The 13,176-nt window shown below is 42.1% G+C and overlaps 1 protein-coding gene across 3 annotated transcripts in view; it reads right to left on the bottom strand.

Annotated features, from left to right (window-relative positions):
• Nucleotides 1–13,176, bottom strand: part of npr3 (natriuretic peptide receptor 3) — an 82,380-nt gene that overhangs the window by 26,484 nt on the left and 42,720 nt on the right. The gene's annotated exons all lie outside the window — the stretch shown is intronic.

The following is a 13,176-nucleotide window of genomic DNA, read 5'->3' as shown; positions in this document are numbered from 1 at the left end:
GAGTAGGCTATGAACCAAAATATCGGAATGGGAGTGGGGATTGTAGTTAAAATAACTGGCCATTGGAAAACTCTGCTTATTCTGGGTGGAACGAAGGTGTTTGACCAAGTGGTCCCTCCCAGTCTACTTTGGGTCTCACCACTGTAGAGGAGGCTGAATTGGAAGCATCGGTACAGTAGATGACCCCAACAGATTTGCAGGTGAAGTGTTGACCCACCTGGAAGGACTATTTGGGACCCTGAATGGGGGTGAGGGAGGAGGTGAATGGGTAGGTGTAGCAGTTCCTCTACTTGTTAGGGATAAGTGCCAGTAGGAAGATAAATTGGGAGGGAATCATGAAGAGAGCAATCTCTGCAGAAAGCAGAGAATGGGAGGGAAGGTAAAGAGGAAGGGATTGCTTTCTCTGTGATTTGCTTGTCTATTATATGTGTTAAATCATAAAATTATCATCTATTTAGGAGTTTTTTGTAACAGCAATATGTCCAGCTGAATGTTCAGTGTGGAAAAATGCAACCCAAAAGACATCAAAATTGTGTTTAATTCCAGGAAACAAGCTATTTATATATAATACCAAAGGAGGCAATATCACATGATTGAATTTCTCGGTGTGAATGCATAATATTTCCAGATAAATATTCAGCCTCACCCTTCAAAGTGATACTGGTATGATCAGATTATCTGCACATATACTTCAGTGGCTTACTCTGAGGAATGATTGCAATATATAGAAATCGGTGTTATAAAAGCTCCAACTAACTTCGCAGCTGATAAATCTGAACTGATCCTCACGATTTTGGAAAGGTAGGAGGAACAGGACATACAAGAGCAATCTGGATGTGTGCCTAGCCCAGTAATCCACTCTCTCTACACTCATGACTGTGTGGATAGGCACAGTTTAAGCACTACGTATCTGTAAATTTGCTGATGATACCACTGTCATTGACCAAATCACAGATGGCAGCGAGGAGGCACGCAAGAATAAAATAGATCAGCTGCTTGGGTGGTGTTGCAACAAGAAACTTGCACTCAACATCAGCAAGACCAAGGAATTGATTGTGGACTTCAGGAAGAGAAAGTTCAGAGAACACACACCAGTCTTCATCTGGAGGTCAGCAGTGTTAAGAATGGGCATCTTCAGTTTCCTGGGTATCAACACCTCAGTGTAATTTTCTGCAGATGTACATTCGAGAACACGCTGACTGGCTGAATCACAGCCTGGTTTGTAGTCTCCAATGCCCAGGATTGCAAGAAGTTGCTTAGCATTGAAGACTCTGCCAGTTTCATCAGGCTCGACCCACACCACCATCTCGGCCATCTTCAAGAAGCGGGGCCTCGAGAAGGTGGCATCTAACATTCTCCATCTAGGACATGCCCTCTTTGCATTACTACCACTGGGGAGAATGTACAGGAGCCTGAAGGTCCACACGGCTTTTAGGAATAGCTTTAGCCTCCATGTTATCAGATTTTTGAATGATCCATGAATTTATGAACACTAACTTGTTTTTTTTTTGCACTATTATGGGAGGAGAAGATGGCGGTGTGACGGCAGTGCGGGAGGCCTCTCCGGTGATGAGTATCTGTTATCTGTCAAGTAGGGGACCATGCACAATTCTGTTTTGATGGAGGCAGACGTGAGAGCACGGAGGAACATCTGGAAAACTTCTGAAATGCCCGCTTCGCTGCCGCTGCTACTGTGTGGTAACCGGAATCTCTGGAGCTGAAGGCCCCGAAATCCTCGGCTTTGCGTGTTTCAACAGCCACGGCGAAGTCGAAGGCGCTCGGCAGAGGATGGCGCTCGGGAAGCTGTATCGGAGAGGCTGGTCGGAAGCTCGTAGTTTTCGGACGGATGGACGCAGTGTCGGCTGTGGTCGGCTGCTTACAAGGCATTGGCAAGTTGACAGTGCCTGGAGGTTTATGGCAGGGAGTTTCCTTTCAATCTTTTTATTAGCTTCAACATCATACACGTTACAAAAAATAAGTACAGAGCAATTGGGATTGTATTAATTAATAATAATTATATTATAAAAGTATACAGTCAGGTAACACATAGTTAGTAGACGTCCCAAAATTACACAGATTAACAATACGGGAGTTTCTCCCTTTTGCCGCCTGCTATCGGGGACTCGGGAGTCGATTGACTTGGGGACTTTTGAGACTTTACTTAGACCGTGCCCGTACCATAACTCATCAAATTATGGTATTGCTTTGCACTGCTGTAACTATATGTTATAATTATGTGATTCTGTCAGTGTTAGTCTTTGGTTTGTCCTGTTTTCTGTGATACCACTCCGGAGAAACATTGTATCATTTCTTAATGCATGTATACATTTCTAAATGACAATAAAAAGAGGACTGAGTGTTCTCATAATCTAATCTAATCTATTTATTTTTGTAGCTTGTAGCAATTGTCTGTCTTTGCACTATATATGCTGTCACAATACAACTTTCATAACACGTCAGTGAGAATAAACCTAATTCTGATTCTGATTATCCAACAGCAAGCATGAAAACCTCTACTTTTCCAGTTATCACATGGGCCCAGTTCCAGCAGGCTGCACTAATGTTGTCTGCCATTCAAGGGATTTATCTAAATGAGGAACTTCCTCAAAATGAAGGTTAGAAATTCTGACCTTTTACTTTAACTGACACAATAGAAGTATTAAAGCAACACAGTCAAGAGTGTTATAAAAATGGTCATAGGAAATATATTAGAATAGAGCAGAGATGGCTATGATCTGTGATTAAGGTTAATTTCTGAAGTTCTTATGGGTTATCATAATAATATACAATATCCTGTCATCAATCCTTAAAATGAAACAGTGCTGGGGTTATATGAATGAGATCAATAAGAGTTTCTTTTTCCTGGTTTGGGAATATTATTGTAACATGACTTTCTGAAATGCAACCATCAGAGGATTCTGTGCTTTGAAGATTTTCTTTCAAGCATCAAAGCTCCTGCAATGATTCCATTTACACAGGGTTCAAAGGGACTATTCTAATTCACTAAGAAGAATTAGCTGGGGCAGACAGTTATAGATTGGGTAAGATGAAATGTGTAAGAAGGCACTTGAAATGTAACCCATGTAGGAAGGAAATCATGTACAGTATGTATACAGTCCATGAGTGACAATACAGCTGTACAACAATTTATGATGATTCTGGAAGAGAAAAGTGGCTTCAGTGATAAAATTAACCCAAGAATTAACAACACGTTGTATTATTCAGCCAAAGCAGTAACCTATCGAATATCGAATGTTCCAGCCAAAGAAACCTATCGAATGTTGAAAGGTCTAGATACAGTGGACGTGAAGAGGATGTTTCCTATCATGATGGAATCTAGGCCCAGAGGGCATAGCCTCAGAATACAAGGATGCCCTTTTAGAACAGAGATGAGGAGGAATTTCTTTAGCCAAGCATGATGAATCTATGGAATACATTGTCACAGATGGCTGAGGAGGTCAAGTTTTGATGTATATTTAAAATTGATAGGTTCTTGATTAGTAAGGATGCCAAAGGTTATGGGGATAAAGCTGAAAAATGGTTTGAGAGGGATAATAACGCAGCCATGATGGAGTGGCAGAGCAGTGGGCGGAATGGCCTAATTCTGCTGCTATGTCTCATGGTCAGTAGGATGTGAATTGGTGCAGGTAGTGCAGCTGTCTTGCAGCTCCAACAACCAGGGCTCTGGCCTGATCTCTAGAGCTATTTTTGTGCAGCTTGCATGCTTTTGCTGCGGCTGCCTGCTTTCCTTGGGTGTTCTGTCTCACACCACAAGATGTGACAGATGCTAGGTTAACTGCAGCTACATATTACCACAAGTATACTTGGCTCTTGGGGGAATAAGCATGGGGGGGGGGGTTGTAAATAGGTGGAGGTGATAATAATGGACATGTGTGAGAGAGTAGGGTACAGGGAAATAAGTTAGGGAATTGAACTGACAGGAGTTGGCATGGACTCGATAGGCCAAATGGCGTCCCCTACATTGTAAGGAAATCGGGAAGTCGTTGAAGTCAAGGGAAATGAATTTCAGGAATGTTCTACAGCAGTACCGCATGCTTGGTGAACGCAGAAAATTTCTATCTCAGAGTGAAATAAGGACATACTTTTTCACATTTAAGAGCAGTGAAAGGCTAGAAGACTATGGCTGGGAGATAAAATGAAATGTTTAAAACTAAGATGAGTCACCTTTTGTTGAGTAAAGGTATCAAGGGAATAAGGAAGAAAGGATCTGAGGTGCAGATCAGTCAATACCTGATTGAATGGGAATACAAGGTCATGAAGATAAGAGGCCTTCTTTTCCTTTTGTTCTCATTCTAGCACTGGAGGCTTTGCGGAGAAAAGTCGCAAGGCTGACCCCTAGTGTTGATTTACAAAGGAAGAATAGCAGGGGGCTTTTTCCATTTGGAATCCGGGAAAAAAAGTGCCTAAACGAAGTATATAAAACTGCCAGAGGTAAGAATTTGATTTAGAACTACAAACTGTGGTGCTAGAGGATATGGGTAAAAACTGCTAAGAGCTTATGTTAAAACAGATCTTGCTTTAAAGAAATATATAAATCTGCCAATGGTTGATTAAAATTGATTTTAAAAAATATTTATACTGTGGAACAAGGAAATATGGGTAAAAACTGCTAATGACTGCATTTGAGCTAATCTTTTTTTTCTTACAATCACAAAGAGTAATTACCATAAGAATTGTAGATCATACAAAAAACACGGAAAAAATGAATCAATGGGCAAACAATAAGAGACAAGAAGGTAGGATCTCCTGGATTACTAAATTAAAAGTTTATTGATGGCTTTCTCCATCTTTTATCATCTACTTATGATGTTCATCGCAGGTCATGACGTGCCACAAGTTTTTACATTTCAGTATGGAATGCCAATGCCAATTTGCACAGAAAAACTGAGTCTTGAGAACTGAACCGAATCCACTCTCTCTAAATGGAGCACATTCACTGACAAGTGATCTTATGGGGAGGATTCATGGTACTCGTTAGTTTTTCATGACCAGCTAATCTGTCAGTAAAATAAAGAGTTGAATGAACAAGAGATCAGTTCACTAAAAGACACACATCAGCAAGAGGTCAGTCAGGAGAAGAATGAGGCGGGATCTCTTTGAAACCCATCGAATATTGAAAGGCCTAAATAGAGTGGAAGTGGAGAGGATGTTTCCTATTGTAGGAAGTCTAGGACTAGAGGGCACTGGAGAACATCCCTTTAGGACAGGAATGAGAGTAATTTCTTTGGTGAGAGGGTGGTAAATCTGGGGAATACATTGCCACCAACAGCTGTGGCGGCCAAGTCCTTGGGTGTATTTAAAGAGGAGCTTGATAAGTTCTTGAATAGTAATGGTGTCAAAAGTTACAGGGAGAAGGCAGGAGAACAGAGTTGAGAGGGATAATAAATCAGCCGTGATGGAAACATAGAAACATAGAAAATAGGTGCAGGAGTAGGCCATTCGGCCCTTCGAGCCTGCACCACCATTTATTATGATCATGGCTGATCATCCAACTCAGAACCCTGCACCAGCCTTCCCTCCATACCCCCTGATCCCCGTAGCCACAAGGGCCATATCTAACTCCCTCTTAAACATAGCCAATGAACTGGCCTCAACTGTTTCCTGTGGCAGAGAATTCCACAGATTCACCACTCTCTGTGTGAAGAAGTTTTTCCTAATCTCAGTCCTAAAAGGCTTCCCCTTTATCCTCAGACTGTGACCCCTCGTTCTGGACTTCCCCAACATCGGGAACAATCTTCCTGTATCTAGCCTGTCCAATCCCTTTAGGATTTTATACGTTTCAATCAGATCCCCCCTCAATCTTCTAAATTCCAACGAGTACAAGCCTAGTTCATCCAGTCTTTCTTCATATGAAAGTCCTGCCATCCCAGGAATCAATCTGGTGAACCTTCTTTGTACTCCCTCTATGGCAAGGATGTCTTTCCTCAAATTAGGGGACCAAAACTGCACACAATACTCCAGGTGTGGTCTCACCAAGGCCTTGTACAACTGCAGTAGTACCTCCCTGCTCCTGCAGACTCAATAGACTGAATGACCTAATTCTGCTCCCTATCTCTTAGGGTCTTACGTTCTTGTAAATCCACAAACCACTAGCCAAACATTAGAGGGATCAATAATGTGTGAAAAACCTACCACTGAGTTTATTCTTAAAAATCAAGGCAACAGAGAATCCAAGAATTGTTTTAATGTGTTTGGGGTAGTTTTTTTTATTACTAAAGCCAGGCTTTCCTCCAATATTTTTATAATAATATAATCTAGGGAAATTCATTCAGTTTTATGAAGTAAAGTCTCTCAGTTGGAAATTGGTGGAATACCTTTAATTCCCTGGCTGCTCATAATGCTGATTCTAATCACAAATCACAGAGAAAAATGGCCAACATGGAAGCCTCTTACAATAAATCTAGGTCTTAGCAATTATGTTGAACATCTACAATGACATTGCGCACATTCTTTTCACATGGTCTCCACATTTGTGCAACTTTCATGCCAAATTCAAACCTGAGAACTCTATAGAATTATTTCATCGAGAAAAATACATTATACATTTTTTTTATTTTCATTTCCTTCCACACCATTGTATTTTGTAATGGCATGAGTCTGTCAAACAAGAAGAAACATGTAAAAATGTGTAATGAAGCAATAGAGACTAACACAAATACTACCCTTTACCTAGTTCTTCCACAAAGCCTGTTCTCTGTGGCTAAGGCTGGGTTTAACAGTAATGTCAGACACTATTCTAAACCAGTGCTTTTCATAGCAGTCAACAGAGGACAAGTTTATCTGGTTATGGGACATACAGAATTAGTTCCACCCTATATCTCAATACCTGGATCAGGAGACAGACCAAATCTTTGGCCCATTTAATCAGTAAGCTTTGAGCAGAGAATGAGTGCTTCCTTCAGTCGCACAGCTTCAGGTGAGAGAGAAATTCCCAGCTGCTGCTTAAGGTTGACTTTCAGAGACAATGTGTTGAGGCGAATGATGGAGGAGACTGATGGCTATAAATGATAGGGCAGATTTGGGGTTAGGACATAAAGCGAATATTGATTTCAGTGACCAAACCTTCAGATCTGAATATGCATTGAAGATTAAATCTAAAATGCAACTCCGAACAATGCGTAGACAATGTTGATTTAAATTCATTATTTGTGTGCATTTGGTGTCTGTAGTATGGGTGTGAAGGAGGGAGGTGTGAAAGGGATGTGTATTTCAAAGGAAGCATTGTAAATAATCCATAAGAACATAAGATATAGTAGAAGTAGGACATTCGGCCCATCGAGTCTGCTCTGCCATTCAATCATGGGCTGATCCAATTCTTCCAGTCATCCCCACTCCCCTGCCTTCTCCCCATACCCTTTGATGCCCTGGCTAATCACGAACCTATCTATCTCTGCCTTAAATGCACCCAGTAACTTGGCCTCCACAGCCACTCATGGCAACAAATTCCACAGATTTACCACCCTCTGACTAAAGTAATTTCTCCGTGTCTCTGTTCTAAATAGAGGTCCTTCATTCCTGAAGTCAAGCCCTCTTGTACTAGGGTCCCCTACTATGGGAAATAATTTTGCCATATCTAATCTGTTCAGGCCTTTTAACATTTGGAATGTTTCTATGAGATCCCCCCTCATTCTCCTGAACTCCAGGGAATGTAGTCCAAGAGTTCCTCATATGGTAACCCTTTCATTCCTGGAATCATTCTCGTGAATCTTCTCTGAACCCTCTCCAATGTTAGTATATCCTTTCTAAAACAAGGAACCCAAAAATGCACACAATACTCCAAGTGTGGTCTCACGAGTGCCTTAGAGAGCCTCAACATCACATCCCTGCTCTTATATTCTATACCTTTGGAAATGAATGCCAACATTGCATTCCCCTTCACCACCGACTCAACCTGGAGGTTAACCTTTAGGGTATCCTTCACAAGGACTCCCAAGTCCCTTTGCACCTCTGCATTTTGAATCCTCTTCCCATCTAAATAATAGTCTGCTCATTTATTTCTTCCACCAAAGTGCATGACCATACACTTTCCAAAATTGTATTTCATTTGCCATTTCTTTGCCCATTCCCCTAAACTATCCAAGTCTCTCTGTAGGCTCTCTGTTTCCTCAACACTACGTGCTCCTCCACCTATCTTTGTATCATCAGCAAATTTAGCCACATATCCATTAATCCCATAGTCAAAATCATTGACATACATCATAAAAAGCCATCCCAACACCGACCCCTGTGGAACTCCACTGGTAACCGGCAGAATAGGATCCCTTTATTCCCACTCTCTGTTTTCTGCAGATCAGCCAATGCTCCACCCATGCTAGTAACTCCCCTATAATTCCATGGGCTCTTATCTTGCAAAGCAGCCTCACGTGTGGCACCTAGTCAAAGGCCTTCTGAAAATCCAAGTACACAACATCTACTACATCTCCTTTGTCTACCCTGCTTGTATTTTCCTCAAAAAATTGCAGTAGGTCAGTCAGGCAGGATTTTCCTTTCAGGAAACCATGCTGGCTTTGGCCTGTCTTGTCCTGTGCCCCGAGGTACTCCATAATCTCACCCCTAACAATCGATTCCAACAACTTCCCTGCCACTAATGTCAGGTTAACAGGTCTATAATTTCCTTTCTGCTGCCTCCCACCCTTCTTAAATAGCAGAGTAACATTTGCAATTTTCCAGTCATCCGGTACAATGCCAGAAACTATCAGTTCTTGAAAGATCATTGTTAATGCCTCCACAATCTCTCCAGCTACTTTCTTGGGAACAGGATTAGTTTGAATTGCCCTGGATTTTTCTTTGATCTTTAGCACATAAATGACATGTACTGCTGGGCCAAGCAGACCTTTTTCCAGAAAGGGTCTCAATATGACGCTTGCTGTATCTTGTTTTGTCAAACAACGAGGCTGCTTCATATCTACCAGTACTTTACTCCAGTGACTTAATTCACGCAACCACAATAAATATGGGCAGTCAGTGGGTTAAAGATGTTTCCCTATAAAAACTAATTTGTCAGCTTTATGAATGAATCCCTAATTGGATGTGAATAGAACCAACATGCACAGCCATCATTTTCCCCATTTCTAATTTAAAATCACAAGCCCTCACTTTACAATCAAAATACAAAGTTCAAAGTACATTTAGTATCAAAGTATCTATACCATATACAATTTGAGAGGCAGTCATAAAACAAAGAAACACAACAGAATTATGAAAATCCCCACACCACAAAGACAGCCATAACATCCAATGTGCAAAAAAAAAGAAAAGTAAGCAAATAATACACAGAACAGGACACTCAGACTCCCCAACAGTGAATCCACAGCCAATGGAGCCAGTTCAGCACTGCAGGCGGTCCAGGAGCCTGATTGCTGCAGACCATAGCTGCCGAGTCAGGTAAATGAGATGACCAATATTTTCTATGAACTATGTAAATGCATACACCTGTAGTTCAGTGACTAAAATGCAGGAGTATTAACCTTAATTTTATGTGTGATTTTTTTTAATGTGCACTTAGACGATGGGCAAACACATACGCTAATATTCTGTCACTGACGATACAAATCTGAATAGTGAACTCAAGTGAAAGCCATTCCACAATAATTCAAAAACACGAGATTCTGCAGATCCTGGAATTCTAGAGCAACACACACAACATGATGGAGGAACTCAGCAGGTCAGGCAGCATCTATGGAGGAGAATAAACAGTCGATATTTTGGGCCGAGACCCTTTGTCAGTACTCAGTTCTGCCCCCTTCCTTTTCAGTCCCGATAAAGGATCTAGGCTCAAAACATCGACTGTTTATTCCCCTACGCAGATGCTCCCTGACTAGCATTTTGGGCATTGTCCACACTGATTCAAGCGGGTCTGCAGCTCTAGAATGAGCTGCTGGTGTCAGTCGGGCAGGAAGAAGATCTGCTGACAGACATTGAAGAATGGCAGAACATAAGAGATAAATGTCTCAAGGATTCACAGACTCCACTTGGAGGGCTTGGTGGAGGGGATGAAGAAATGAAGGAATATTTAAAACTGTGGGACATCGTCAGGGTTCCTAGATACATGCTCTGGAAGGAGTTGAGCTTCATAGATAAAGAGATCAATAAACACAACCCAGTTCTGTGGACCAGTCTGCAGTGCCTCTAGAAGTTTACTGACCTTACTCAATTGAAGCCACTGCCTATCAATTGTATCATCAAACTCAAACTGCTCAATTCAGCACACAAACATGAGGAAATCTGTAGATGCTGGAAATTCAAGCAACACACATCCAAGTTGCTGGTGAACGCAGCAGGCCAGGCAGCGTTAGTCCTGACGAAGGGTCTCGGCCTGAAACGTCGACTGTACCTCTTCCTAGAGATGCTGCCTGGCCTGCTGCGTTCACCAGCAACTTTGATGTGTGTTGCAATTCATCACACGTCCATCACTCACTTGCCAAAAGAATAATTTCTAAGGGTGAGGAGAGTTGTATCACCCTCAAATATACAGACACCATCTCAGGCCTCACACCTCACAATGTACACCCGCTTCATCTATTAAACAATGAAAACACAACACCAGAACACATGGCATAATACTCATTGGCAAACTTCCCTTTCCTGAGGGGAAAGGTGGTCGTAAACTGAAGGCTAAAAGAGCTAACTGGAGAATAATAATCTTACCCACAGTTCAACATTCTTATAGAGAAGACATCGTTCACCATTTTTTGGGATGTCATTGCCAAGACTGGGACGATCAGTGGAGCTCACCAGTCAAGATAACGGTTTCCTAATCAACTTCCTCGCAACCCACCTCCCCATCCAAAAGAAATCACATTTCATTTCTTGCCCCTCCACAAGAGCCAAAAGAGGAACAAAAAGATAACAATGAGAAATACAAACTGTTACATAACATTATTATCACAGGCAAGAAGTTAGGATCCAGCACTTCGTTGTAATTGAGATCAACGAATAGTGAGAAGCTGGGCAGGGTTGGGCGGGGTTAGACAGGAGCCTGGAAGAAATTGCCTCGAATGTCAGTTTCTCAGGTGATAAGGTCACAGGTGAGGACTTACATAGAACAGGTGTGCATATAGTGAGTGCTAGATCTAAATGCTAGCCTGCTCCTTGAGTAGGGGCCATTCAGCATAGTCCACTGACAGGAGACAATGAGCATCATAAGAAATAGAGACTCAAGAATGCTGCAGTCTAGACCATTACACCAAACGCTCATACTAACTCCGTGGATCAGGCAGCGCTTGTGGAGGCAAGGGGATGATCAGCATTTTGGATCAAGACCCTGCATCGTATCTTGTGCAAGATTTTGACCCAAAATCCCAACTATCCTTTTGCTTCCACAGATGCTACTCGACACAGAGTTCCTCCAGCAGTCCATTCTTAGCGTCACGTGAAAGCCTGGAATGTGTCAAATCCTACGCCGTGTCTTTGGCAAGAGAGATGAAGTGTAGTCGGGCTTCTTGAAACAGAGTGACTTCCCTTGCATAACAGTAGATATCAAACTGTGAGATGCTGCAAATATTTTCAGCTTCAACAAGATGCACGAAACTACATTGGCAAGGTTTCTTAGCAACCCCTGGCAACTGGTTCCTGCCCAGCTCTGAGCTTGCAATTGTGACTGCAGCAGCTGTCATTTTTCAGTGTGGTAGTCCTTTTTAAGGCATCTCACACATTGTTCTTCCACAAAGTTCAGGCAGTAGATATGATTCCTGAAGCCTTTGTACAGATATCAGGAGAGGTTTCTCTCCGCCCTTCTCCTCGTGGAAGCTTGTCCTGCTCTTCATAGCCTTTCTTCACTTCCCCAGTTAAATTTTCCAGAAGAATGCCTGCAATTGCTCACAGCTGGGAATGCTCCATGTATAAAGAAACCAGAAATCCTGAAATCTTTTAGCACCCGCCAAATAACTCACAGTCAACACATGCAATTTAAACCAACCCTTCAAAATACATGTCATAGCCAGAAGAGGTCAAGCAGTGAAATCAGACATCCCACCTCTCCCGCAAGATCTGGGAGTCTCCCGCATATCGATAGTGGCTCCCTGATGCCCGGAAATTATATACAATATCCCGGAAATAGATTTTTTTTTGAGAGGGAGAGGGAGAGCGAGCGTCCTGATTGGTCTCCCTTCGTGCTAAGAGTGGTCCCCAACCACCGGGCCATGAGGAAACAATATGATTTGGCGATATGAAACGATATGAGTCATTTGCACCTTTCCTCATTCCCTGTCACGCTCACTGTTGAACTGAATGCACGCGAGGTCATTACCCACGGGTCATCCATGTCAACGTGGGAAAAAGATCAACTCCTTAAGCTTGCAAATGACGGTGGGCTGAAAAGTATGTTTGACATAACATCTCTGCCAGCATTCCGCATCAAAGTCAAGGCTAAATATCCTGAGATAGTCATGAAAGCACTGAAAACGTTGCTTCCATTTCCAACATCATATCGCTGCGAAGCGGAGTTTTCTGCAATGAATGCAACGAAAACTAAATTGCGGAATAGACTGGACATAAGGAACCCCCTTCGAGTATCGCTGTCTCCCATCACCCCTCGATGGGACCATCTTGTTGCAGGAAAACAAGCCCAGGGCTCCCACTGATATTGGCGTGTTGCAATGATTTTATATGTTCATACGGGGAAAATATGCGCTGTGTGTTTAATATCCAAATGTTACTTAAAATGTTATGATGCTATTGACTTATCACCTATATTCCGGTTGTGATTAACAACACACCCCCACCCCCGGTCGGCCGGGCTGCAAGAATATTGTCAATATTAAACCGGTCTGCAGTGCAAAAAATGTTGGGGACCCCTGCTAAGTAGACCTATCAGTTTTCTCTGTGGACGGGCTTTACAGTCGACCTCAAAAATAATGACAGTGTTGCTTGCTGAATTGTTTGCAACAGTGACTTTTCTATTGCCATGGTGGGTTAAAATGTAAAAGACATGTTGAGGTGAGTTTAACAGGTGTCATTACAGCATAGCTAACGTTATTTAAACTAGCTGGCTGGCTGCTAAGGAGCTACGCTACTGATGTCCTACATGATGAGGCCAAACTCCCTGAAGACTTGCTTAAAGTTGTAATAGAATAAACATGATAATATGATATAATATAAGTACATATTTTAATGTCACCTTTGCTGCATATACCCAACTTGGTTTACAGATTAGAC

This window comes from Mobula hypostoma, chromosome 3 (assembly GCF_963921235.1).
Source record: "Mobula hypostoma chromosome 3, sMobHyp1.1, whole genome shotgun sequence".
Taxonomy (NCBI): Eukaryota; Metazoa; Chordata; class Chondrichthyes; order Myliobatiformes; family Myliobatidae; genus Mobula; species Mobula hypostoma.
Note: the sequence above shows the minus strand (reverse complement) of the source record. Positions and strands in the feature narration are given on the sequence as shown.